Raw genomic sequence first — 25,986 nt, 5'->3', positions numbered from 1 at the left:
GAAATCACACCTGTGCAGTAGTCAGGCCTCCTGGCCCACCCACCAGCTGCCAGCCTCCAGTGTCTCTGATACCCATGGGTAATCACGCCTTCCTTGGCAAGGCTGCTGAGATTCAGAAGGACCTAAACAGATCTTTGGCTCAAATGGGTTGCTTCAGCCTTGTGTCCTTGGCCATCTTCCCTTGCCTTCCGAAGGTCCCTGCCAGCCTCACTGTACCAAGCCCTGACCCTAGTGGTCTCTCCTTGGGGACCACATCTCACCCACCCTCCATTGCCAGGGCTCCTGCTCAGCTCTTCTCACTTTCCCAGGACAAGCCTGGCTTCACAGACACATCTAGATCCAGTGCTTTTCTCTTTGTGGTGTTCAAAGAAAGAGTATTATTTTTTCTCTAACTTGACCTATAACCTACTTATTTTGAAGATATCCAGGCTGCAGGAGATCTCTACCCATCTACCCAGAAGGCATCAGCCCTTGCTTCAGTACCTTCTCATTCCACTCTGTCACTAAATGTTTATGACCTCAAGAAAATTTGAAGAAGCATAAGCAAGTGCAATTCCATTGGTACCAGGGCTGTAAGGGCGGGGTCAGATGGGTGAACCTCGCTGGGGATAAATAGAAATTGTGTACAAGATGGACATTTCAAGGTTGGTTTCAAGAAACGCAGGGAAAACTAACTTTCATAGGTGACAGTATGCACAAGTTAAGCTTCCTAACAGCCACAAGTTCACAGGTTCTTCTATCTAAATGTGGCAATGTGTGACAATGTCTGAATGGCCATAATACACATACATAGAGTAATTTAGAGCATTCATTTTTGTATTAGAAATTATGCATTTCAGCCATAAGTTTTTTATACATGATGGATAGTCCCACATTGCTTGAAGATTGGAAGAGAGAGCACTTTATGAAATGTCCTTTTGGACGCATTTTCATTGACATTTCTATGTCCCAAGAGGCAATGAGACAAGTCATGATGAACTGGCCTTGTCTTCTGGGGTTACACCTGAATTTCTTGGTGTCAGGACCGAGGAAATCAAGGACACAGATATGCCAAAGGTGAGGTTAGAGCAAAAGTTTAATGGGTGAGAAAAAGAGAACAGCTCTCTGCTGCAGAGAGGGATCCAGAAAAAAAGAGTTGCCATTCTGCAGTGAAATACAAGTGTTTTTATAGATGAGCTAGTGGGAGGGGGTATGTTATCCACATAGGGCATGAAAAACTGGTTAGGACCAGGTGTGTCATCTGCTTAGAGCATGAATCTCTGGCAGCTCACACCCCAACCTTTTATTATGCAGGCAGATTCTCAGCCTGAGCTACTCCAAGTTGCTTATCTCTTTTCTACTGTGCATATGCTACAAAGAGGGGTGGGGCCCCCCATGTTGGATATGTCCGGCCCAAGGTGGTCATTTCTACCCATGCAGCTGCAGGCATCCCTGCCCACACAAGCTTCCAGCTTCCTTTTGTATGATTGCAGCCCAATTTTCCAGGCTGCTCTTTGTTAAAGAGAAGTGAATTCCTGGGTTGCTTTCTGTTAGAAGGGACGTTCTGTTGAGAACTCTTTGCTCTATCTGCCTAGCTAGTTTCTTTCTACATCTGCTCTCAATGATAATTATTCAGTTTTAATGGGGTCCTGGGGGTGGGAACAGATAAATTTGAGACCACAAAGTACCTTAGATAAGAATTCACCCTTTAGTCAGCTTTAGTGTGAGTTGCACATCTATTATAATATTGGCTTCATGCACTACTGAATATAACAAGAAGGGAAAATGTGTATCTTTTAAAAATCTAGATGACAAATGGACTTTCCACAGATTCTTTGTGTGTTCCTGATTTAGAACTTGTTCATTCCACTATAGTTTGTTTTCATGAAATCACCAACTGATGAGGAAGCCTAGGCTGGCAAGCAGCACACGGTGGATTATTTGCAGGAAAGGTGTTTTTGTGGGGACCCTAAAGGGGCAGGCACTGCAGCCCACAGGAAAGCCTCAGCCATGATTCTCTGTGGCGCTGCCCTGGTGGGGTAAGGCAGCCATGCAAAGCTCTGATTCCCTGTCCTGAAGGGTGACATTGGCCGGGCAAGCCGCAGCCTTCAGGAAAAAAAGACAGACAAGGGAGTGCTTCACGTTCCGGCCTTGTCATGAGCTCCACTGGCAGCCTGCAGTGGGGCACAGCTTCTAGGTGCCTGGTCAGCTCTGGTCCTTCAGGAGGTGAAAATGAATTTTCTCCTGGATTCTCTGCCCTGTTGGCTGCGCCTGGGAAGGACTCAAGGTCTGCATGGCAGTTTCTGAGTCTCCAGCACCCAGCTGTCTCATTGTGATGATGACAGGGAGAATGGCCAGAAGTACCGGGGTGGGGAAAATGAAGAGCCAGCAGGAGAAGGCAAGCTTCCAGAAAGCCCCACCATAATTGCTTAGTGCCTGGGTGGGCACGGGGATTGCTGGGTGTTGCCTGGGAGCAAGTCCACAGGCCCTGCTGGAGATTGCCAAGATAACCACCCCCTGCCAGAGGTCACCAGGGATTGCCTGAAAACCTTCGGAAATGATGCATGCCCCTATTGCTCAAAAACTGGAAGAAGCTGCAGCCTCAGCAGGTTATCCAGGCCACTGAGTGGGGCAGCGGGCCTACACTGAGTGGACTCCTGCATTGGCAGTAGGCAGCTCTCCTGACCCATCCACCAGCTGTCTGCCTCCAGTAAGCAAGATCTTCAAGGCTGATCAGACCTCCAGTTGGCAGGGCTGATGAGATTCAGTGCGACCTGGTCAGATCTTTGGCCCAGATGAGCCACTTGAGTTTCAGTGCCCTGGGCCAACTTTCCTGGCCTTCAGAGGGCCCCTGCCAGCCTGAGTGAGCCAGGCTTGGCTGCATCTTCCTGGGAGCCCCATCTCACCTGCCCTCCATCCCCAGGGCTCCTGCTCAGCACTTCTTACTTTCCCAGGACAAGCCTGGCTCCAACAGACATCTCTAGATGCTGTGTTTCTCTTTGTGGTGAGCAAAGAAACAGAATGAGTTCCATTTTTTAATTTTTTTCTAATTTTACCTATAACTTATTTATTGTAAAAAGGTTTGGGCTGCAGGAGACCTGACCCACCCACGCAGGAGGCCTCAGTAGCCTCCCAATCCACCCTGTTACTAAATATTTCCACTCCTAACAATATAGGGGGAAGCAGGAGCAAGTGCAGTTTCACTGCACCAGTGCTGTGAGGATGGGGCCAGAAGGGTCCTGCCCAGTAGGATTCAATAGGAATTATATAGAAATAAACATCTCAATGTTTGTTTGGACGGATTGACATGGAGAAATTTAATTTTGATAGGTTCTAGTACACAGAAGTTAAGCTTCCTAACAGCCATGAGTTTACAGCTTCCTCTTTCTGAATTTGGCAGTGTTTTTTGATGTCCAAATTGCCACGATGTCCACACATATTTACAATAGTTTATATTATTCATTTTGTATTACTAACTGTGCACTTTGGCCAACAGTGTTTCATACGTCATGGTTGGTTTCCAACCTTGCTTGAAAATTGGAAGTGACAGCCCTTTATGGAATGTTGCTTTTGACACTCTTCCATTTAAGGCTCTGTGTCCCCACAGTGCTACGAAGACAAATAGTCATCACTCTTCCATTTTGAGGGGACCAGGGTAAGCAGATGCAATTTGAGAATACAAAGTACCTTGGAAACAGAATCATCTTTCAATCAGTTTTAGTGTGAATTTCATTTACATTAGAATATCCTGTTCATGCACTCTTAAGATTTCAGGGAGGGACAATTGTCACCTTTGAAGAATCAAAGTGACCAACGGGCTTCCCTCAGTATTTTGTTTATTTGTTTCTGGAACTTAGTCATGCCATTGTAGATCGTTTCTTTTGGAATCACTGGGTGATGAGAAACCCCAGGCTGGAGAGCTGGAAACCTTGGAGTCCCTGTGGGAGAAGTGTTATTAGGGTGGCCTAACTTGGAAGGCACTACAGCCTGTGGGGAAGCAGCATCCAAGATTCTCTCTGGCGTGGCCGGGTGCTGGGTGAGGCAGCCAGCCCAACAGCTTATTCAGTGTCTGGAATGGTGACTCCCAGCCTGAGCATGGCTCCAGTTTCCAGGAAACAGGCACGGGCCAGGGAGCGCCTTACCTGTTTACTGCTGCGATGTGTTGGGCCTGTATCCGCCACTGGGCACCCCACCTCTTCAAGTGGGGTCCTGTGCATTCCTTTTGGAGGCTTCAAAAGACTTTCCTCTCTGACTCCCGGCGTCTTCACCTGGACACTGTAGGACCCCAGATCTGTGTGTTTCCCAAGTGTCTATAGCGCCAGGTGCCCCATTGTGACAGGGAAGATGACCAAATTAAGTGATTAGGGCAGTTTGAAAAAAAAGCAGGAGAGATGCTGTATGGAGGAGGCTTGACATGACTGCCTCTAGCCTGCAGCTGCTGGTGCCATGCGCAGGCAGGACTGGTCTCTGCCAGGGTGATGTGATCCGCTGTGCTGAAGATTCTCACCATTTCCTTCCTTTCCCCATCGGGGACACCTGGGTAACCAGCTGAAGCAGTAGTTCCCCATCCAGAACAAAGACTGCAGACCCTCGCATGGGCTCCAGCCTGCAGGACACAAGCGTGAGCCTTGGAGGACCCCACATAGCTAGGTGGTTGTGGGCTAGACCTGTGGCCTTCGCTGGGTTCTTGACTCATTCCTGGAGTGCGAGGGTTTTGTTCTTTTTTAACTGGAGGTGGCAGATGACTGTCCTTCTGGACTTCCTATATGCTCACCTGACCCCTGCGGGACTGAGATCATTGGGGTTCCCAGGTCTTTATGGTATCACGCCCCCATTGTGGCAACAAGGAGGATGACCAAAAGTATGCCGGTGGTTGAGGAAGAGAAAAAAGAGGAGTGGAGTTGCAGGGAGGAGGCTCGACAGGATTGCCTCCAGCCTGGGGCAGCTGGATTGGCGAGTCAGGGGCTGGCTCCTGCCTGGGCAAGACAATAAGCCATGATGAACAATGCCATTATCCTCCTTTTCAGTTGGGGGTACCTGGGCATATCTGAAAACCTTGAAAAAGTGTTTGCATTTTCAGAGCTTAAGAAAAGGAAGAAGCAGCAGCTACAGTGGGTTTTTCATGCCTTCCAGTGGCATTGAAGAACCTGCACTGAATGCCACCTGGAAAGCAGCCTGGACCTGCACGTTTGGGCCGGGGCACCCATGGGAGCTCAGCCCTTGCCACCTCAACCCTTTTTGGATTCTTTTCTCCCCAGACTGTCCCAGAGTTCAGGTCTTCTCATCTCTTGTCTGCCCAGTGAAGGTACAAGGGTGGAAAGGTGAGGGTGTGGAGTCAGGAGCCTTGTTCCAGTGCTGGGCATAGTGAGAAGTCAAAAGAGAGTTTATGATCTCGTTGTGCTTGAAGGGGAGAGGCCAAAGCCTAAGACTTTCTGCCTTTTTAGGGGAATTACCTTTCAAGGCTTATTTGGTCTTCACTAGCCTTTACATCTGAGGATGAAGGAGTTGAGGCTCTGTTACATGGATGTCTAAGGAGATCATAACTCTCACATTGAATGACACAGAGACTGATAGCTCTAGCACAGTACCTAGGTAATGTGACTCTCTTTTGCTACCTGCGCCCTTCCTACATAAGGAAATGTGACATACCACTGGGCCAAGCACCCAGGAAATGTGACTCTTCTGCCTGTGCCCTGCCTGTATTGGGCAATGTTGTGACACATCTCAGAGCTGAGCACCTAGGTGATGTAACTCCTTTTTTGGGACCTGTCAATGGAAGGGATTGCAACATATGTTTGGCCAATCACCCAGATGATGTGACTCTCTTGCCTATAACTCAAATTGGGGAGAAATTACATCTTGACAATATTGAGATTTTATGTTCATGCACATTAAATGTCTTTCTATTTATTAAGATCTTTTGTGATCTTTCATGGCTCTTTCATTAGAAATTTGTCGTTTTCTTTGTATATAGATCTGTGTGTCACAAAGGTCTATATGACGAAACTGAGACAAAGACAAACTGATGGATTCTTCCAGTTTTTGTGGATGGCTCTGGGCTGGGGCATTCCTTTAACACATATGCAGACTGTTGAAAACTTTGCTTCAGTCTTCACTTTCTGCTGAGCTGAGCCTGAATGTCAGCCAGTGCTGAAAATGGGGGTCTTCTTGGGTCTTTAAGAAAATGTGTTTTTCGTGGTTATGCACAGAGTGCTTTGTCAATTTGCCAGTATACCTGGGTGCTTTTTAATAGCCTAATTTGTAAAACAAAAAAAAAATCTCACGTTAGCTTTTTATTCTTGGCTTTATGTGACCTATTGTATGTGTCGTCTGTAATCTGCTCTCCAGGGGGCTGCTGGCTTTCAGTTTCCTTAAAATACTCCCAAGTAACTCATGCCAATTTTTTAAACTGATTTTTTTCTGACTTAGAGAAAAAAGAGAGCCTTGTTTCAGACCTTTGGATAGCCCTAATACAGATTTTAATGGAACAACACAATACTTTGCAAGTAAGACCTCCTCTTTTCCCTCTGGAACTACTGAGCAGAGGCCCATACTGGCAACTCAGGATGTTGTTTTTAAGACTGCCATCAAGTAAGGGAAGGATTTGGGCAAGGATGTGTAAAAAGTCCACGAGGCTTTTCTCCTGTTCTTCATTGTTTTTCTTGATTTTGTATTTACATGGTTGCTGTACAACTCGATGGTTTTCAACAGGTTTTACAACATCGTTTCTGACAGTTCTGCTTGTTTTTCCCTGTTTCTGTGGAGGAGCAGGTGTTTGAAGCTGTACATTCTTGCCATTTTGCTGATTTTACTCTCTCTGGGCTCTCAGTTGTATTTCATTGATCTAAATGACTTTCCTTGTGTCGTTACTACACCATCTTGATTAAGGTTGCTTTGAGGCAAATTTTGAAGTTGTAATTTGTGAGTCCTCTTATTTGGCATCTTTTTAAAGATTTTTAAAGATATTCTTAGTCCCTTTTAATTTTATATGAATTTCAGCATCAATGCTTCAGTTTTTACATGGTAGTCACCTTCAATTCTAATTGTACTGAATCTAATTGTACTGGATGTAGACTGTTTGGGGAGTTATTGTCATCATAATGTATTAAACCTACTGATTCATAAACATGGAATGGTTTCTCATTTATTTAGATCTTCAACCTCTTTCGATAAGGTTTGTAGTTTTCAGATTACAAGTTTCTTTCACATTTTTAAAAATTTATTTCTATGTATTTATTATTTAATTGCTATTGTAAATGGATTTGTTTTTGCCTCAACTGCATTATTAGATATTTCATTGCAAGTGTATAGAAGTAGAATTGATTTTTGTATACTAATTTTGTACCTCTGACGTTGGTGAATACATGATCTTGGTTGCTTCCAAGTTTTGTGAAAACTACAATCAATATTGCTGTAAACTTTTTTTGTGCAGGTTTTTGTGTGGACTTACATTTTCAATTCATTTGAGTAAGCTAACCTTTAGGAATTTGTTTGGAGTTCAGAAGACACCACCCTGCCACATAGGATCGAGTTAAGAAAAACTCATTTTGTGCAAATCAAGTTTATGTGGGCCTATGATGAGGTTCATGGAAAAGCACTGTGTATAGTTGTGTGAATTTGAGCCCAGTGATTTATTATGTATTAATCTTGCCCTGTGTAGCAGATGTTCTAGGAGGTGCTGCAATGACTAAAACAAAACAAATAATTCTGCCCACTTGAAGCTGATATTCTAGGAAAGAATAAATATATAATACAAGTAAAATAAACAATGTGTAAGATAGTGGTTACTGCTAATGTGGGAGGAGAGTGTGGTAAAGAGAGCAGAGGTCTAAACTGGGTGTCTCTCTGAGCATTTATTTGTGTGTTTCAGCTGCTAACTCTGACAGTTAGCAAGCTTGTGTGTCTTTGTCTGCGTGTATCCACCTTTATGTGCAGTGAAAAGTCTGCTTTTGTATTTATGCCTGGGTGCTATGTGTGTATTTGCTTTAAAATCACTAATACTTTTATGTTCTTGCCTAATTTCCCAGCTAACAGCTTTTTTTACCATGTTGAATAGATGTTGTGAGAACAGACATCTTTGTCTTATTTCTGATCTTAGGTAGAAAGCATTTTGTCTTTTAACATCAAGTATGATGTTAGCTGTGGGGTTTTTATAGATGTCTTACAATATCTTTTTTATTTCCAGTTTATTTACTGTTTTTATCATGAAGAGTGTTGAAGATTTTCAAACCTTTTTACTTTGTATTTTCCCTATATTAATACCTTGCCAGGTGTATTATTAGAGTATTGTTATGGAGTATGTTCTATTATTCAGAGTTGTCCTGTTACTCTATTGATAGTGTCCTCTGAGAGACAAATTCACTATTGATGAAGTCATGTATTTATTTTGTTGTTGACTGAGCTGGCGTCATATGCAAGAAATTATTCCCACATCTAATGGTATGAATATTTTGCCCTATCTTTTTTTAAATAGTTGTTCTGTTTTAAGTTTTTCTTTTAGGTCTTTGATGCATTTTGATTTCATTTTGTATACAGTGTAAGGTATAAGTCCAATTTTATACTTCATTACGTGAATGTCTAGTTTTCCAAGCAAATTTTTTTTTTCTGAAGACTTTCTTTTCCCACTGAATAACCCTGGCAACTTGTTAAACTATTTTATCATATATGTGAGGATACCTTTCTGGGCTCTATTTTATTTCATTTGTTTGTAGTCTCTATCCCAGTACCACACTGTTTTGAGTAACATGACTGTGAGTGACTTTTGACGTTAGGAAATTGCTCATTATGAAATTAGAGCTTTGAACATTTTTATCTCTTTTTTTTTGCGATCGTTTTGACTATTCTTAATTCCTTGAGATTTCACTTGAATTTTAAAATGTTAGTTTCTGTTTCCATTTAAAAAAAGTTATTGGGCTTTTGATTGGGATTGCATTGCATTTATAGATAATTTTAGGAGAAATTGCCACATTAGTACTTTTAAGAGAGTTTCTAAGATGGCTTACTGGATGCAGCCAGGAAGTGTTGCTCCCAAAGAGAAAGACCACAATTTTGACTACATCAACATAGTTTGAATAGATATTTGGAGAGAAAATGCATAGTGTGGATGGAGAAAAGGTGCGTTTTCTAAGACTGAAGAGCAAGGAAGCTGGGGTGCCCTTATGGGGTGCCTGAACGCTATGACTGCTTTTTGGCCGTGAGTGGCACCTGGGGAAGAAGTGAGTAAAGGGACGGGGAGACTGCTCACTCTCGCAGCAGACCACTGGGATCCTGGCTGCAGGAAGCTCTACACCCCCATGGACATGTGAGTTGGCAAGGAGATCTCCCTGGAGAGTAGATGGAGATGGAGCTGTAGCAGGCACAGAGCCAGGACTTTTTAGCATGGGTCAGGTCTGGTGGAGCTCAACCATAAAGTCCCACCTCCGGGGCTGCCTATCTCTCTCAGGGGCTTTGGCCCCAGCTAAACTGCAGGGAGAAAGCAAGGCCTGCTTACCCGCAGGACTGGGACATGTCTATCCTGTAGGCATGCCTGTCCACCAGCCTCTTACATGGCCCCTGCCTGGCTTCCTGGGAGAAGCATGTATACATTGTAGTTTCTGCTACCCAACCTGGATGCTTTGCACCACCTGAATGCATTCTGGCAGCCCAGAAATCCCTCGGATCCCTCACCACACTTGGAACCTGGCCCTGAGCATCAGGAAGAGGGAGTCATGAGCAAGTCATGGCACTCCAGTGCTGTGGCCTGTGGTTCAGGAGTGCCAAGCTGGGATCTGTGCTGGGCAGTTGAATGGGGGAGGAACCCACACTCTTCAGAAACTGAGAGGCCAGATTCACACAGGTTCACAGGCTGGCGTGGGCCCTAGGCACACCTCCTTCCACAGGGCTGTTATGATAAAAATGCAGGGTATTTTTCTAGAAGACATCTCCCTGAGGAAGCCCCACAGCTTGAAACACCTAACAACAATGACAATAATGATAATGATAGTAATAATAATGGGCATAGTGCCAGTGTTTGGAAGTGAGTCTCTCAAGACTCATGAACAGACCTGTACCACAGAACATAGTTGCAAATAAAGAAGATACACAAAGGAACTGCATGGTAAAGAACCTATCTACATCCCACTGCTCTCAAGTGCTATCTACTGGATCGCAGTAGAGATTACACCACCAAAAATCACTTTACTAATTCTTCCCCTGTGAAACCAAGAGCAAGAATTCAACAACAAAGACACTGTACAGAGTCCTAGTCCTCTGAAAACCTTCAAAAAAGAAAGCCAATAGACTATACTCAATTTATACCCCAATTAGAGGTATACCAGTTCTCTCAGATGAGAAAGAATTGGCTCAAAATCTCTGGCAATGCAAAAAGCCAGAGTGTCTCCTTCAAGAGAGCCCACTAGTGCCCCAGTGATGGTTTTTAACAGTCTGAATTGTCTAAAATGACAGACATGGAAAAAAGAGCAGGGAAACTCATTTAGATTGAGAAGAAAGTTGAAACTTAACCCAGGGAAGCCAAGCAATCCGGTTAAATGATTCAAAACCTGAAAGATAAAATACCAATCTTAAGAAATATCTAAACTAAAAAATTCTTGAGCTGAAAGATGTACTGTGAGGATTTTATAATAAAATCAGAAGTATTTCCAGCAGAATAGACTAAACTGAGAAAAGAATCTCAGAGCTCAAACACTGTTTTATTGAATCAACATAGTCAGACAAAAATAAAGATAAAAGAATTAAGAAAAATCAACATCCCCATTGAGAAATATGAGATTACTTAGAGAACAAATCTACAATATATCAACATTTCTGAGAGAGAAGGAAAGAGAATAGGCAAGTTGGAAAATATGTATGAAGATATAGTTCATGAAAGTACCTCTAATCTCACTAGTGAGGTTGCCATTCAAATCCAAGAGAACCCCAGTCAGCCCCTAGTCAGATACAATAATATATGACTATCTGTATTAGTCAGTTCTCACATTGCTATAAAGAAATTCTTGACACTGGGTAATTTATAATGAAAAGAAGTTTGGTTGGCTCACAATTCTGCAGGCTGCAGAGGAAGCATGGCAGCATTAGCTTGGCTTATGGGGAGCCCTCAGGAAACTAACAACCATGGCAGAAGGAAGAGGGGGAGCAAGGCATCTTACATGGAAGAACAGGAGCAACACAGAGAGCGGGGAGGTGCTACCCATTCTTAAACAGCCAGATCTCATGAGAACGTTATCGCGAGGCAGCACAAGGGGCTGGTGTTAAACCATTCACAAGGATCTATCCCCATTATCCAATCAACTCTCAGCAGGCCCCACCTCCAACATTGAAGATTACAGTTCCACATGTGATTGGGGCAGAATCACAGATCCAAACCATATTGCTATTTCCATGTCACATAGTCATCAGCTTCACCAAAGTCAGTGCAAAAAAAAATTTAAGATCAGTTAGAGAGAAAGGGCAGGTTACTCACAGAGTGAATTCCATCAGACTAGCAGCAGACCTCTCAGCAGACACCTTGCAACCAGAAGAGGTTAGGGGCCTATCTGCAGAGTTTTTAAAGGAAAAAAAAATTAACCAATAATTTTATATCCCTCTAAACTAAGCTTCACAGGTGAAAGAGGAAAAAAAATTCCTTTGGCAAGCAAATGCTGATGTGACACATTTAAACTAGACCAGCCTTACAAGAGGTCTTTAAGGTAGTGCTAAACATGGATTCAAGTGAATGATATCTGCTACCAAAAAAGCTCACTTAAGCACATAGCCCACAGGCACTATAAAGCAATAATGTAATCAACTCTACATAACAACCAGCTAACAACATGATGGTGAATTCAAAATCACACATATCAATACTCACCTAACATGTAAGTAAGCTAAACACCACAGTTAAAAGACACGAAGTGGCATCCTGGATAAAAAGACAGTACCCATCCATCTGTTGCTTTCAAGACACACCCTTTGCCTCAGAGTAAAAGGGTGGAGCATATTCTACCATGCAAACGAAACAAAAACAAGCAGCAGTCACTATTCTTATATTAGATAAAACAAATTTAAACCAAAAAAAAAAAAAATCTAAGAGGGACAAGAAGAGCATTTTGATAAAGGGTGCAATCTAACAAGAAGCCTTAACTATCTTAAATATATATGTGATTACCACTGGAGCATCCAAATTCATAAAATGACTTCTTCTTTGCCTACCAATGAAAAGAAGAATGACAAGGGCATATTGATAAAGGATAAAATCCTGTGAGAAGCCTTAAATATCTTAAATATATATACATTTAATATTGGAGCACTCAGATTTACAAAATGACTTTTTCTTTGCCCACAAAAAGGCTTAGACAACATCACAATAGTAGTAAGAGACTTCAACACCCTACTTACAGCATTAGACATATCACTGAGGACAAAAAACAAAACAAAACAAAACAAAACAAAAACTAACAGGAAAACTCTGGAGTTAAACTCAACACTTGACCAATTGGACCTAATAGACATCTATTGAAAACTTCATCGAACAACCACAGAATGTACATTTTTCTCATCTGCACAAAAAAAAAATTCTAAGATCAACCACAAGCTCAGTGATAAATAAAGCCTCAATAGATTAAGGAAAAATGAAATCTCACCAAGCACACTGTTGGAGCACAGTACAATAAAAAATACAAATGAATACCAAGATCTCTCAAAACTACAGAAATACATGAAAATTAAACAACTTACTCCTGAATAAATCCTTTGTAAACATCAAAGTAAGGCAGAAATATAAAAATTACTTGAAATTGATACAAATAGGAACACAACTTACCAAAATTTCTAAGATGCAGCCAAAGCAGTGTTAAGAGGAAACTTTATAGCCCTAAATGCCTTTATCAAGAAGTTAGAAATGTCTCAAATTAACGATGTAACTTTGCACCTAAAGGAACTTGAAAAAAAGAACAAACCAACCCCAAAGCTAGCATGAGAGAAGACATAACAGCAATTAGAGAAGAATTTAATGAAGTTGAGATGCAAAAATGTATACAACAGTCCAAGAAAACAAAAAAAAGGTTCTTCAAACAAAAATTGATAAGCTCCTAGCCAAATTAACAAATATAAAAAAGAAAGAGAAGATCCAAATAAGCACAATAAAAATGACAGGTCATATTAGAATGGATCAGATAGAGATACAAAAGATCCTCAGGGAGTACTATGAACAGCTCTGCACGCAAATTAGAAAATCTGGAGAAAATGAATAAATTCCAGGAAGCACATAGTCTCCCAAGATGGAATCAGAAAGAGATCAAACTCTAAGTAGACTAATATCAACTTCTGACATTGAATCAGTACTAAAGAACCTACCACCACCACCACCAACAACAACAAAAAGGCCTGAAATAGGTAGATTGGCTGCTGAGTTTTACCAGACACACTAAGAAGAAATGATATCAATCCTACTAAAATTATTTCAAAATATTGAGGCGGTGGAGCTCCTTCCTAACTCATTCTTTGAAACCAGCAGTAGCATGATACGAAAATCTGGCAGAGACACTGTGAAAAAACAAAACTTCAGACCAAGATCCCTCATGAACAGAAAATGTAAAAATCCTCAACAAAATACTAGCAAACCAAATTCAGCACCACATCAGAAAGGTAATACACCATGGTCAAGTAGGCTTTATTCCTGGGATGCAAGCTGGTTCAACATATGCAAACCAATAAATGTGATTCACCAGCTAAATAGAATCAAAAGTAAAAACCATATGATTTTCTAAACAGATACACAAAGGTCTTCTTAATAAAATCCAACGCTACTTCATGGTAAAAATCCTCAATGGACTAGGCATCCAAGGAACATACCTTAAAATAATAAGAGTCATCTATGGGAAACCCACAGTCAACATCATACTCAATAGGTTAAAAACTTAAAACTATTTCTATGAGAACTGAAACAAGACAAGGATGCTCACTCACAGCACTCCTATGCAGCTTAGTACTGGAAGTCCTATGCAGAGCAATCAGGCAAGAGAAAGAAAAAGTAACGAAACAGGAAAAGAAGTCAAACTATCTCTCTTCGCTGAAAATATGATCCTATGCCTAGAAAATCCTAGAGATTCTGCCAGAAGGCTCCTAGAATTAATAACTTTAGTATAGTCTCAGGATACAAAATCAGTGTAAACAGTACTGATTATGGTGAAATAAGTAGCATTTCCATACACCAACAATGTCCAGGCCAAGAGTGAAATCAAGAACACAATTCCACTTAAAATAGCCACAAAAAAGAGAAATACCTAGGAATATAGATAACCAAGGAAATGAAAGATCTCTTCAAGGAGAACTACAAAACACTGCTGAAAGTCACACACCTAGAACCATATGATATTTGACAAGGCTGGCAAGAACAAGCAATGGGGAAAGGACTCCCTAGTCAATACATTCTGGGATAACTGGCTTGCCATAGGCAGAAGATTGAACCTAGACCTTTACCTTGCAACATGCCCCAAAATTAAATTTAAATGGATTAAAAATTTAAGTGTAAGACCTCAAACTATAAAAATTCTGGAAGATAGCCTAGGAAATACTTTTTTGACATCAGCCTTGGCAAGTCGTTTTTGGCTAAGTCCCCAAAAGCAATTGCAACCAAAACAAAAATAGACAAGTAGGACTTAATTTGACTAAATAGCTTCTGCACAGCAAAATAAACTATCAACAGGGGAAAGAGGCATCCTCCAGAATGGGAGGAGATATTCACAAACTATGAGTCTAACAAAAGCCTAATATCCAGACTCTATAGGGAACTCAAATCAACAAGCCAAAAAAAAAACCATTAAAAAATAAAAAATGGGCAAATGAGATGAACAGATATGCCTGAACAGAAGATATACAAGTGGCCAACAAACATGAAAAATTGCTCAGCATCAGCAATTATCAGATAAATGCAAATCAGAACCACAATGAGGTACCATCTCATGTTAGTCAGAATGGCTATTACTAAAAAGTCAATAAATAACATGTTGGCAAGGCTGTGCAGAAAAGGAAACACTTTACGTCATTGGCAGGATTGTAAATTAGTTCAGCAATCATGGAGAGCAGTCTCGAGATTTCTCAAAGAACTTAAAACAGAACTACCAATTTACCCAGCAATCCTACAACTGGGTATATACCCAAAAGAAAATAAATCATTCTACCAAAAAGACATATGCACTTGAATGCATCACTGTGCTATTCACAATAGCAAAGATGTGGGATCAATCCAGATGCCCATCAATGGTATATTGGATAAAGAAAACCTGGTATGTATACACCATGGAATGCTACACAGCTGTGAAATATAATGAAATCATGTCCTTGGTATCAACATAGGTGGAACCAGAGGCCGTAATTTCAAGCAAATTAATGCAGAAACAGAAAGCCAAATACTGCATGTTCTTACTTACAAGAGCTAAACATTGAGCATATATGGACATAAATATGGGAACAGTAAACACGGTGGACTACTAAAGTGTGCACAGGGGAGGGCAAGTTAATATACTACATATTGGTTGCTGTGCTCACTACCTATGTGCTCCAAACCTGAGCATTATACAATATTCCTACATAACAAATCTGTGCCTGTAACCCCTGAATCTAAAATAAAAGTTGAAATTCTAAAAAAAGTCTTTTCACCTATGAACACAAGACACTGTTCCATTTATTTGTACCTTTAATTTCTTACAGCAGCATTTTGTAAGTTTTTATTGTACAAATAGTTTGTCATCCTGGTTAAATTGATTCCAGAGCATTTTATTCTTTTTAATACTGTTGTTCATGGTATTGTTTTCTTAATTTCCTTTTCAGATTAATCATTATTGGTGTGCATCAGTGCAACTGAGTTTTGTAAGTTAATTTTGTATCCTGCAACATTACTTAATTAGTTTATTCTAAACTGTTTTGAGGTGTTTTTCTGTTTGTACAGTCTTCAGAATTGTGTGCATATATGATTACTGTGAACAGAGATATTTCTATTTTATTCTTCTTAACATGCATTTTTGTCTTTATTTTATTTTTGTTATTGCTTAAGCTAAAATTTTATATACTCTGTTGAGTGGAAGTGGTAAAAAAGAGGAACTATTTTTAGTTCCTGATATTAAGGAAAACATTTTATGTATTTCACTGTTGATTATGTTGTGTGTTTGTACCATGAATGAGTAATATCTTGTAGAATGCTTTTTCTGTGTAAATTGAGATGTTGTGGTGTTTAACAGTACTAATGCGGTATATTATGATTATTTGTTTATTTATTATTTATTTATTCTTAGAGACACGATATTATGATGTTGTTTAGACTGCTCTTGAACTCCTGGACTAAAGTGAACCTATCACCTTAGCATCCTGGGTAACTGGGATTACAGGCACAAGCCACTGTGCCTGGCTACATTTATTGATATTTATATGTTAAAACATCTTTGCACTTCAGTAATAACTCTCATTTAGTCTTGGTAGATAACCCTCTTATTATTCTGCTAAATATATTTTGCTAATATTTATTTTATAGTTTTTATATTATTTATAAAGAACATTTTTCTTCAACTTTCTTTTCTTGTAGTGCTTTTGTTCATTTTTTATGTTACTGTAATTTTGGCCTACCTCATAGAATAAATTTGGAAGTGTTTCTGCATCTTCAGGTTTTTGTAAGAGTTTGAGGATAATTGGTAATTAATTCTTAAAATGTTTGATAGATTCAGCAGCATAACAGTTTTGTACTTTTTTTTCTGGAGGGGTGATTTTTGCATCAATCTGCAACTATAGGTCTGTTCAGATTTTCTATTTGTTCATGACTCAGTGTCAGTACATTGTGTATTTCTACATATACATGTGTCCACTTTATCAACATTATTCAATTTCCTTGTGGTCTCTTAGAGACTTATTCAACAAGATCTGAGGCATACAGTTCTTTTAGTTGTATTCTGCTACCATGTATTTATTCTGCTGTTGATGTAATGGTAATGTGAGAGCTTAGGCAAAGCACTCTATTGACTTATGCATTAGCCTCATTAAAACAAAACAAAACAAAACGGTGTATCCCTAGGCTGTGAATTTCATGAGGACTTCTCACTCTTTACCTCTCTTAACTGGATCAAGAAGGTTAGAGGGGGATGGAATTGGGCATTTCTCTTACTCCAGGAAGTCTGGCTCTGGTAAAATCTCAGTTGGTTAGGCTTTTGATACATAGTTTATATTGAAGATAGGAATGTTAAAAAGAAAATTTTCTGGGAATAGTTAAAAATGGCTACATTTCCCTTCCTCCTACTGGAATCAATAAGCATTTTTTCTATCATCTTCCCTGTAAAAGCCATGTCATGTTTCTGAAAGTAAAGTTCATAAATTTGTATACCCTGAAAATGTTAATTCTCAAACTTTTAGCCACTCATCAATAATGGTTTGTTTTCTTACACCTGTATTTGTTCCCATAGGGGTTTCCTGTGGTTTACTAATCAAGTAAGTTATAATTCTGTGGATGTGTGTGTCCTTCTGTCCAATTTGGGATGGTGATTTGCCCTGTGAACTTATTTTTCTGATAGATATTAGGAGAATTGCTGGCCTATGTTTCCCTTTTTACTTTCGCTGATGTGAATGTCACCTTCTACGTCCTTACTTGCCAGGCTGACCAAAAGGAACTATCTTCATTTTTTGATGGTTGTCTCTTGACTATTTTTAATCCTAAACCGTGTGTGTGTGTGTGTGTGTGTGTGTGTATAAAATAATACAGTAAGAGGAAACCTGGGTGGTCCCTTTTCTGGTACCAGCAGCAGATTGAAACCATTCAAAACCCTGTCCATGGGAATAAATTCTCACCCTAGCATGCCACCTACCCTCAATAAAAATCCAGGCCTGGCTCCTTTTCTTGCACATTCAAGCCATGTCAGATCACCTTGAAAGGCCTTCCTACTTACCTCACAAATGTAATTTATGTGAGTAGTAATTTCTTACCCTCTTAAAGCCACATCTTTGCAAGTGACTAACAATTGGTGCCAAGAGCAGACTGTTCAGACATTGCCTACCAACCTGAGGATCTGTCTTCTCTTGCTAAGTTGCTCTGCTGCTTAATGTCTGGCATGTACTTTGACCTGCTGCTTCCGGAGGAGTTAGTGCTTTGAGCTGTGCCGCTCTGTTTATTGTTCTGCCAAATTTGTGAACTAAAAACTCAGACTTCCACATTACAGGGGGAAATGACACAAATTGTGGGGTTTGATTCAAACATAATAAATCTTTAAATTTTTATCATGCAATATAGTCACAAACGAATGAATAAAACACTTATCATAAGTTTTAGTGATAATAATGAAAACATTCTTAGAATCATCATCAAGATTTATTATATATAATCTATATAATCTATATAATATATTTATATATTGTAGATATTATAACGTATAATCTATATAATATATTTATATATTGTAGATATAACATATAATCTATATAATATATTTATATATTGTAGATATTTATAATGTATAATCTATATAATATATTTATATATTGTAGATATTTATAACATATAATCTATATATTTATATATTGCAGATATTTATAACGTATAATCTATATATTTATATATTGCAGATATTTATAACGTATAATCTATATAACATATTTATATATTGCAGATATTTATAACGTATAATCTATACTATATATAGCAGATATTTATAACGTATAGTCTATATAATATATATATTGCAGATATTTATAACGTATAATCTATATAACATATTTATATATTGCAGATATTTATAACGTATAATCTATATAACATTTATATATTGCAGATATTTATAACGTATAATCTATATAACATATTTATATATTGCAGATATTTATAACGTATAATCTATATAACATATTTACATATTGCAGATATTTATAACGTATAATCTATATAACATATTTATATATTGCAGATATTTATAACGTATAATCTATATAACACATTTATATATTGCAGATATTTATAACGTATAATCTATATAACACATTTATATATTGCAGATATTTATAACGTATAATCTATATAACACATTCATATATTGTAGATATTTATAACGTATAATCTATATAACACATTCATATATTGCAGATATTTATAACATAACATATAATGTATATAATATATTTATATATTATATATAAATATATTTTTTGCCCCCGCCGCCGCGGATTTTTGCCCCCGACGCTGAGGCTTTTTGCGGCTTTTTGCCTCCGCGGCTGCCCCTTTTTGCCGCCGCAGTTTTTTGCCTCCGCCACCACGGCTTCTTGCCCCCGCCGCCGTGGCTTTTTGCGGCTTTTTGCCCCTGCGGCATTTTGCCCACGCCGCCGCCGGTTTTTGCCGCCGCGGCTTTGTGCCCCCGCCACCGAGGCTTTTCGTCCCCGCCGCCCCAGCTTTTTGTCCCCGCCGCCGCGGCTCTGAGGGCGGGAGCGGCACACTGGGCTGCCAGCTCTACCGGCGTCCTTGTTCGGGCAGCGCCGAGGGGCGCTCCTGGTCCAGCTCTCCCGGCTCGGGGGTTCCTTGCCTAGGCGCCCACGCCCCGGGCTCCCCGCCTTGGCCGCTGCGGCCTGCATAGAGCCGCGCTGTGCGTAGGGGCCATGGGAGAGAAGAACGAGGGCGGTGGCGGGGGTGATGCGGCGGCGTCTGTGGGAGGCGCGGGGGCCGCAGCCAGCCAGATGCTGCAGCAGTGTGGGCAGCTCCAGAAGCTTATCCGCATCTCCATCGGCAGCCTGCGACGGTTGCGCAACAAGTGCGCTGTGTCCAAGGACCTCACCCAGCAGGAGATACGGACCCTGGAGGTAAGGGGGTCGTGGACCCAGGCTGGGCTCGAGGAGCGGCCCAGACACCTCCCTCCGTGCCCGAGTTCACTCCTGGCCGAGTTGCATCCTTGAGCCTGAGTCACCCCGTTGGAGGCTTCCCCTCCCTCTTGCACTCGCTGATGCGGCAGCCGGAGGACCCGGGACCAGCCCTCACCTTGGGCAGGATTTGTGGGGTGGATGCGTGGTGGGAACTGGCATGGAGGCTTGAGGGGCCCGTGGGCGAGGTGGGCTGCGAGCGGACATCCCCTTACCCCCCGAATTTACATCTGGTCCAGCTCTCTCATCTTGTAGGTGAGGAAACCAAAGGCCTGAGGGAGAACTGACTTGCCTGGAACCCCTGTTAAGGAGAATTAACAAAGTGTGGTTATTAAAGGAGCACTGAGTTGGGAGTGGGACCTGGAGGCCCACACCCTTGGTTAAGACATAATACCACCTTGAGTCTGGCCTGTTGACTGAGGGTGAGCCACTCCATCCTCATCTGATTGTGGGGTCTTGACCTCAAGGGGTTGCCTGAAGGAAGAAGCACATGGGTTTGCTTTCCTAGCTCTGTCCAGTACCTTAGGGACCCTGAGGACTGGAGAGATTCTTGGAGAGCCATCTGGTGTATATCATGGGTGGGCCTTTTTTGAAGGTCAGTCTGTCCAGTGGGCTGGCTCAGCCCCAATGAACTGTCTTGAATCTTTGGAGTTGTCTGGGTACTTTTAAGGGCTTCTCATCCTTGCACCAAAAGATCCCCTGGAAATTAGGTGGGAAAACCTTAACTTTTGTGGGGACTTGTGTTTGTCTTAAAAGTTCATGCACATGGCCAGATGTGGTGGCTCACACCTGTTATCCTTTCCTGGATCCCTTGAGTCAAGGAGTTTGAGACTAACCTGGACAATATAGTGAGACCCCGTCTCTACAAAAAATAAAATATTAGCCAGGGGTGGTTGTGCACATCTGTAGTCCCAGCTACTACTGTGGCTGAGGTGGGAGGAGCACTTGAGCCTGCACTGAGCTGTGATCTCACCAGTGTACTCCAGCCTGGGCCACAGAGCAAGACCCTGACTCAAAAAAAAAAAAAAAACCAACAAGAAAAATACTTGAAGATTTTTGCATTCTGTCCCACTATCCATTGGTTTTCACGTGAAGATAATGTCAGAAATTCTTTACAATTGCTTCCAGAAGGAGTAGCCTTTTGATCTAGTGCACAGGTGTCTTTTGGCTTCTCAGGGTCACATTGGAAGAAGACTGCTCCTGGGCCACACATAAAATACACTAATGCTAACGATAGCTGATGAGCTTAAAAAAAAAAAAGATTTGTGCATAATTTTCATGATACCACCACAGATAGGCAGAAAAGTCCTTGTAGTCAAAGGGTTGGACGCGGCTGACCTAGTGTCTTATCATCCCTTTTGGCTTTCTCCCTGATTCCAGAATGCAGGTAGAGATGTAGAGATGTGCTCTCAGGACAGCTGTGGAGATAAAAAAATTCTTTGTCATTTATTCCCAAGCACAGCTGTTTGTCATTTGCATTGAAAAAGTCTCCATTCAAACTGCTGTCACATATAAAATCTATTTATATAAGTCTGTATTTTTCTGTTGTCTTGGCCTTTTGGGCAGTAGTGTGTTTTAACCGAGCAAACTGTCCTTCCAAATAATGAAGCTGAAGTCAGCCTACCTGCTTGCCATTTTTCTTCCCCTTCCATTTTTCTAACCTCAGGATAATTGTAAGAATGAATTAAACTTTGTGTTTAAGGCTGGGCACAGTGCCTCAGGCCTGTAATCCCAGCACTTTGGGAGGCGGAGAGGGATGTATCACTTGAGCTCAGGAGTTGAAGGCCAGCCTGGGCAACATAGACTCCGTCTTGTATAATTAAATTAAAATTTTTTAAAAGAAGAGAAAAAGACCTGTGTTTAAATTTTAAAAAAGGGGAAATTGTAATGCAAAATGTGGACTATGCCAGCTATGATTGGGAAAAATAATTTTTCCTACAGCATTATCTGTAGACTTGTATTAGCAGCATACTGGTCATAAGCGTTTTGCTTTCCTCAAACATGAGGAGGTAAGCTACTTTAAAGTGTGGTAGGGCTGTCTTCTGCGTGGCTCCTGGTGGTGTTGAGTCCCAATTTAGCCAATTAATTTGGGTTTAGTTTTGATGTGGATAAGGGAGACCAGCTTCATTCATGGTGCACACACAGTTTTGCCAATAAGGAAAAAAAAAAAGCAACCTGAATGTTCCTACTCATTAGATGCTATCTGGAGAGCTCCTACCACACCCCCACCAAGGCCCGGACCCTTAAAAAGACTCAATGCAGCCTTTCTGTATCTCATACTGTATTCTGCAAGATGCTCCTGTGAAAGAAAGTTGTGCTGCATCAGCCGTCTCCCTCCTGAAGATCCCTGCTGATGAGGATTTGTGTTTTAAAGGTTCTGAGAAGTCCTGCAATGACAGTCCTCAAACTTATTTGTCCAGGGGATCTTTTCTTCCACTGAATGTAGTTGGGGAGACACGGCCTTAAGCCTTGAGCAGAGAAAGAGACAAGAAGCTGTTGACTCACTTACAACCAAGTGTTGTGTTTATGTGTTAGGTTTTCATGAAACTGAGGTGCTGTTTGAGGTTCTAAATCAAATTGGGTGGTTGAGGAGAGCCTGGTATCCCTGTAGACTTAGCCAGCCATAAGAGGTTGCCTTTTGTTGAAGGAGGTATTTTACAAAGGGAAGTAGGATGTCTCCTGAGCATCACATTAGCACTTAAATATATGTATCACTGAAATGAAATGAAATGGTGAAATGAAATAGTGAAATGAAAGGAAATGATGAAATGATGAAAGGAAATAATGAAATGAAGAAATGAAATGATGAAATGATGAAATGAAATGATAAAATGATGCAATGAAATGATGAGATGAAGTGAAATGGTGAAATGATGAAATGAAATGATAAGATGAAATGAAATGATGAAATGATGAAATGGAATGATGAAATGAAATGATGAAATGAAATGGTGAAATGAGATGAGGAAATGAAATGATGAAGTGAAATGAAATGAAATGATAAAATGATGAAATGAAATGAAAAGATGAAATGATGAAATGAAGAAATGATATGAAATGATGAAATGAAATGAGGAAATGAAGTGAAATGATGAAATAATAAAATGAAATGAAATGAATTGATGAAATGAAATGACGAGATGAAAAGATGAAATGAAATGAAATGATTAAATGAAATGATGAAAAGATGAAATGAAATGATGAGATGAAATGATGAGGTGAAATGAAATGATGAGATGAAATGATGAAGAGAGGAGATGAAGTGAAATGATGAAATGAAATGATAAAATGATGAAGTGAAATGATGACATGAAATGATGAAATGAAATAATGAAATGAAAAGATGAAATGATGAGATGAAATGATGAAAGGAAATGAAATGAAATGATGAAATGAGGAAATGAAATGAAATGATGAAATAATGAAACTAAATGAAAAGATGAAATGATGAAATGAAATGATGAAATGATATGAAATGATGAAATAAAATGATGAAATAAAGTGAAATGATGAAATGAAATTAAAAGAAATGATAAAATGAAATGATTAAATTATATGAAATGATGAAATGAAATGAGATGAAATGAGATGAAATGATGAAATAATGAAATGAAATGAAATGATGAATTGATGAATTGATAAAATGAAATGATGAAATGAAATGAAATGATGAGATGAGAAGATGAAATGAAATGATGAAATGAAATGACGAGATGAAAAGATGAAATGATGAGATGAAATGAAATGACTAGATGAAATGAAATCATGAGATGAAATGGTGTAATGATGAGATGAAGTGAAATCATGTTATGAAATGAAATCATGAGATGAAATGATGAAATGATGAAATGAATGAAATGAAATGATGAAATGAAATGAGATGAAATGATGAGATGAAATGATGAAATGATGAGATTAAATGATGAGATGAAATGATGAAATGATGAGATTAAATGATGAGATGAAATGATGAAATGAAAGGAAATGATGAAATGATGAAACGAAATGAAATGAAGAAATGAAATGATGAAATGAAATGAAATGATAAAATGATGAAATGAGATGAAATGTAATGGTGAAATGAGGAAATGAAATGAAATGATGAAATGAAATGATGAGATGAAATGATGAAATGCTGAAGTGATGAAATGGTGCAATGAAATGAGGAAATGAAATGAAATGAAGAAATGAAATGAAGTGAAATGATGAAATGAAATGATGAAATGATGAGATGAAATGAAAAGATGAAATGCTGAAATGAAGAAATGATATGAAATGATGAAATGAAATGATGAAGTGAAATGATGAAATGATGAAATAATGAAATGAAATGATGAAATGAATTGATGAAATGATGAGATGAAATGATGAGATGAAAAGATAAAATGAAATAACATGATTAAAAAATGATGAGATGAAAAGATGAAATGATATGAAATGAAATCATGAGATAAAATGATGAAATGATGAGATGAAGTGAAATGATGAAATGAAATGATGAAATGAAATGATGAGATGAAATGATGTAATGAAAGAATGAAATGAAAGGATGAAATGAGATGAAATGAAAGGAAATGAAATGATGAAATGAGGAAATGAAATGAAATGATGAAGTGGAATGATGAATTGGAATGATGAAATTATGAAATGAAATTAAAAGATGAAATGAAATGAAATGATGAAATGATATGAAATGATGAAATGAAGTGAAATGATGAAATAAAGTGAAATGATGAAATGATGAAATGAAATTAAAAGAAATGATAAAATGAAATGATGAAATTATATAAAATGATGAAATGAAATGAAGTGAAATGATGAAATGATGAAATAATGAAATGAAATGAAATGATGAAATGATGAATTGATGAAATGATGAAATGAAATGATAAGATGAAAAGATGAAATGATGAAATGACGAGATGAAAAGATGAAATGAAATGATGAGATGAAATGAAATGACTAGATGAAATGAAATCATGAGATGAAATGATGTAATGATGAGATGAAGTGAAATGATGAGATGAAATGAAATCATGAGATGAAATGGTGAAATGATGAAATGAATGAAATGAAATGATGAGACCAAATGATGAGATGAAATGATGAAATGATGAGATGAAATGATGAGATGAAATGATGAAATGAAATGATGAAATGAAAGGAAATGATAAAATGATGAAATGATGAGATGAAATGTAATGGTGAAATGAGGAAATGAAATGATGAGATGAAATGGAATGATGAAATGGAATGATGAAATGAAATGATGAAATGATGAAGTGATGAAATGAAATGGTGCAATGAAATGAAATGAAATGAAATGAAGAAATGAAATGAAGTGAAATGATGAAATGAAATGATGAAATGAAACGAAAAGATGAAATGATGAAATGAAATGATATGAAATGATGAAATGAAATGATGAAATGATGAAATAATGAAATGAAATGATGAATTGATGAAACGAAATGATGAAATGAAATGAAATGATGAGATGAAAAGATAAAATGAAATAAAATGATTAAATGAAATGATGAGATGAAAAGATGAAATGAAATGATGAGATGAAATGAAATCATAAGATGAAATGAAATCATGAGATAAAATGATGAAATGATGAGATGAAGTGAAATGAAATGAAATGATGAAAAGAAATGATGAGATGAAATGATGAGATGAAATGATGAAATGAAACAATGAAATGAAAGGATGAAATGATGAGATGAAAGGATGAAATGAAATGCTGAAATGAGGAAATGAAATGAAATGATGAAATGATATGAAATGATGAAATGAAGTGAAATGATGAAATGAAATGATGAAATAAATGAACTGAAATGATGAATTGATGAAATGAAATGATGAAATGAAATGACGAGATGAAAAGATGAAATGATGAGATGTAATGAAATGATGAGATGAAATGAAATCATGAGATGAAATGATGAAATGATGAAAGAATGAAATGAAATGATGAAATGAAATGGTGAGATGAAATGATGAAATGAAATAATGAGATGAAATGATGAAATGAAATGATGAAATGCTGAAATTAAAGGATGAAATGAAATGACATGATGAAATGAAATGATGAAATGATGATGAAATGAAACGAAATGATGAAATAGATGAACCAAAATTACTTATTGATTT

The sequence above is a fragment of the Gorilla gorilla genome, chromosome 18 (assembly GCF_029281585.2).
Source record: "Gorilla gorilla gorilla isolate KB3781 chromosome 18, NHGRI_mGorGor1-v2.1_pri, whole genome shotgun sequence".
Lineage (NCBI taxonomy): Eukaryota > Metazoa > Chordata > Mammalia > Primates > Hominidae > Gorilla > Gorilla gorilla.
Note: the sequence above shows the minus strand (reverse complement) of the source record.